Here is a 4,513-nt window from a genome sequence, read left to right as displayed (position 1 = left end):
TTCTTTATCCATTCATCCATCGATGGACATTTGGGCTCTTTCCAAACTTTGGCTATTGTTGATAGTGCTGCTATAAACATTGGGGTGCATGTGCCCCTTCGAAACAGCACACCTGTATCCTGTGGATAAACACCTAGTAGTGCAATTGGTGGGTCATAGGGTAGTTCTATTTTTAGTTTTTTGAGGAACCTCCATACTGTTTTCCAGAGTGGCTGTACCAGCTTGCATTCCCAATGAACAGGTCTTTCCACTGAACAGAACAGATTCTGTTTCAGTATTAAAAATGTATGCATTCTTAAAAAAAAAAAAATTAAAAAAATAAGGGGGCGCCTGGGTGGCTCAGTTGGTTGAGTGGCCGATTTCGGCTCAGGTCATGATTTTGCGGTCCATGAGTTCGAGCCCCGCGTCGGGCTCTGTACTGACAGCTCAGAGCCTGGAGCCTGTTTCAGATTCTGTGTCTCCCTCTCTCTGACCCTCCCCTGTTCATGCTCTGTCTCTCTCTGTCTCAAAAATAAATAAACATTTAAAAAAAAATTTTTTTAAATGTATGCATTCTTTTTAAATTTTATGATATGTCCCTTAATATAAAAGACCTATACTTATGACATTTATTTTTACTAAACATGAGTATAAATGACCATCCATATATTCCAGTACTCAGTTTAGAAAATGATACCTAAGGAAACAAAACCATGGTAGGTGCTGCCTTTATACCCCTCTTCATGACATCTTCTTCCCACCCACTCAAAGTTAATAACTTTTAAAAATATGATATTTATTCTCCTTGCATGTAACTATATTTTTGCTACATATATATGTATCCCTAAATTATGTATAGTAATGTTATGCATGTTTTAAATTCAATACAAATGGTACCGTCTGTATGTACCTTTTGCAACTTACTTTATTTTGCATCCAACATTATATGTGAGATTTATCCAGGTTGATACTTATATTTATATTCATTGTTCTGTAGTGTATTGTACATATCCATTATATGAATAAACCACAATTAGTTTATCTAAGGTATAGATTATCAATAGATAGATAGATAAAGAGATAATAACATATGTGAGTTTCAGAAGCAGTAGACTGGAACCAAAACAAAATGAACATTATTTTTTTTAATGCTTATTTATTTTTTGATAGAGCGAGAGGGGGAAGAGGGGCAGACAGAGAGGGAGAGAGAATCCCAAGCAGGCTCCATACTGTCAGCGCAGAGCCCGATGTGGGGCTCAAACCCATGACCCATGAAATCATGACCTGAGCCGAAACCAAGAGCCGACCGCCCAACTGACTGAGCCACTCAGGTGCCCCAAAGTGAACATTCTTACAGTGATTTTAAGGAGATGAAATGCAAATGAACTCATAAAAAAATGGATAAAATTGCTAAGTTGGACATTAAGCAAATTGACATAAAATCTCAATAAGGGGAAAAACAAGCCATGGTACCAAAAACAGTTCCATCAACTGATGACCCCTGTATTAGTCTGCTCTGGCAGTCATTACAAAATAACACAGATTAAATAGCTTAACAACAGAAATATATTTTCTCTCAGTTCTGGATGCTGGAAGTGCCAGATGAAAATCCCATCAGCATTGATGTGTAGTGAAATCTCACTTTTATCTTACACATGGCTGTCCACCAGCTGTGTCCCCACCTGGCCACTTCTCTGTGTGTACATGGAGAGGGAAAGAGAAAGATCTCTGCTATCTCTCTGTTTTTCTTCTAAAATTTTTTAAATGTTTGTTTATTTTTGAGACAGAGAGACAGAGTGTGAGTGGATGATGGGAAGAGAGAAAGGGAGACACAGAATCTGAAGCAGGCTCCAGACTCTGAGCTGTCAGCTCAAACCCACAAACCGTGAGATCATGACCTGGGCTGAAGTCAGACATCCAACCGACTGAGCCACCCAGGCGCCCCTATCTCTCTCTGGTTTTATGAGGCCTCCAGTCCTATCAGATCAGGACCCTACCTTTATGACCTCACTTAATCTTAACTGCTCCCTAAAGGCCCTATCTTCCAATACAGTCACATTGGGGGTTAGAGCTTCAGCATATGAATTGTGGAGGTACGTGTTCACTCTCTAATACTCCCAAATCTTACATCCCATTTAGCTTCGCCACAACATCATTATAAAGCAACCTCAAAATCTTAGTGGTTTACGAAAGCAAATATTTATTTTTCTTGGTCATGGGCAGGTAGTAGGGATGAGTGTGATCTCAGCTGGTGTTGGCTGCGTGTGGATCTAGACTGCAGGTCAGGTTTAGGTCCACAGGCTTCATTTTGGGGTCCAGGCTAAAAGGGCAAAGGACACCTAAGCATGTACTTTTCAGGGTGATGCCAGTACCACAAGAGCACAAAACCCAACCACATAAACATGTTTCAAACCTCTGCTTGTACCACATCTACCAGCATCACACACACACACACACACACACACACACACACACACACACACTACCATGGGAGCGATAGTTCAACAGGCACAGCATAGATTCTCAAGCTCCGAGTGTTTGGCATGAGTCTTAATGACACTAGAAGACATTGTTTAGCTATGACGGCCCATGTGGGTTTTGCATAGTAAAGACTGATGCTGCAGCCACACCATCCATAAGCTAAAAGTCTTTTGTCTCTTCATGTTGTGCTTTGATTCCTCGCCCACTCCTTACAGCGCTTCGTAAAGTTCTGAGCCAGTGCACCCTGCTTTTGTTTGGAGAGTTCACATTGGTCACACTCTTTCACTCTGTGAGCTCTGAGTCCATTGAGAAGTATGGTGGGAATTCAATGCAGTATTGGCTTTATTATGGTGAAGTTGCCTTGGATCCCAGACTGAAATGGTTTCTCATCTGTTTCCCCTCCTGATATGACTTCCTAGTCATAGGTATTACTCCTAGAGAGCACCCTGCCTGTCTGCTCTGTTTACAGCGTGGGGAGGAAGCAAAGCTGGTCAGATTAATAAAGAGGAGGAGAAACATAGAGCAAGAAGGGTGCTCAAACTAAAGACACAGGCCTTGTGGAGGCAGGAGGCAGAGTCACTGATAACTGGTGGCCACTGCGGAAGCCTGCAGGCTTTTGAAGGAGTCACTCTCTAGGTGACCGAATTCACTGAAGATGAAGGCCCTTGGACAGTTTGGCTTGAAGAAAATCAGGCCCAGAAGGACCTGGTAGTTGACCATGAACATAAAAAGACATAACTCCATTACTTCTCTCATTCATTCAATAAATAAATATTTGAGTCCTACCTTGTGCCAGGCATACTGTTCTGTGTATTGGCAATTCAGCAATTAACAAAATAGCCATATCCTTGTCCGTGTGGTACTGACATGGTTTATGGAATGGGGTACAAACATTAAATAAAAAATATAGATAATATATACTCTGACAGAAGGTAATAAATGGTAAAGACAGAGAAAAAAGGGAGGGAAGAGGGTTAGGGTGTGTTGGCAAGGTGAGGTACAATTTCAGAAAGGATGGCCAGGGTAGGTGATATTTGAATAAAGATCTGGAGGAAATGGGGCAATGGGGTTAGAGCATTGTGCAACAGGTGAGGCAAGTGCAAACACTTGAGAGGGTAGGTGCCAGGGCTGAGGAATAGTAAGGCCAGTGTGTGAGAGGAAGTACAAGATGAGGCCAGACAGGTCATGGGGCTGGTGGTGAGAGGAGGGAGGGAAGATCAGTGTGGACCTTGGAAGTCCCCACAATGATCCAGGTGCTTATTCCATGAAGTGGGGAGTCAGTGGAATACTTTGTGCATAATGAAGACATTTGGGTGATTTACCTTTACAGCGCCAGTTGGGCAACAGTGTGGAATACAGACTGAATGGGAACAAGGGTCATATTCTGTGTGCTCCTGAGAAATCATTAGAGTCAGTGGATATAAGGGGGTGACTTTACCAACTAAAGAACCTCACCTAACTGACTATCCACCAGTGAAACTGGGTGCTCAGTCACCTTGGGAGTCAGCAGCCCGTAACCGACAGTCCCAGTAGATGTGAGGGTTGTTGACGCTGGGAAATTCCTACATCAAATAAGGCATTAAACTCTGACATCCCAGATTCCTTCCACTAATGAGCATCTCTGGTGCCAAAGCATATATCACCCTAATCTCCCCCAGTTAGAATATAGGCTCCATGAATATAAGGAGTTTTGTCCCTTCTGTTCATTGATCTATCCTGGTGCCTTAAATAGTGTCCAGTAAATAACAGTCACTCAATTAGCATTTGTAAATGTTTGAATGTCCCTATTAAACATATTGCAGGTTTTTAGGGGTGCCTTAGTGGCTTAGTCAGTTAAACATCCGACTTTGGCTCAGGTCATGGTCTCCTGGTTTGTGGGTTCGAGCCCCATGTTGGGCTCTGTGCTGACAGTGCAGAGCCTGCTTGAGATCCTTTCTCTCTCCCTCTCTGTCTCTGCCCTTCCCCTACTCATGCTTCCTCTCTCTCAAAATAAATAAATAAACTTAAAAAATATATTGCAGGTTTTTGAGCATCATACTTTTGTTTTCAGCAC

The sequence above is a fragment of the Prionailurus bengalensis genome, chromosome D1 (assembly GCF_016509475.1).
Source record: "Prionailurus bengalensis isolate Pbe53 chromosome D1, Fcat_Pben_1.1_paternal_pri, whole genome shotgun sequence".
NCBI lineage: Eukaryota > Metazoa > Chordata > Mammalia > Carnivora > Felidae > Prionailurus > Prionailurus bengalensis.
Note: the sequence above shows the minus strand (reverse complement) of the source record.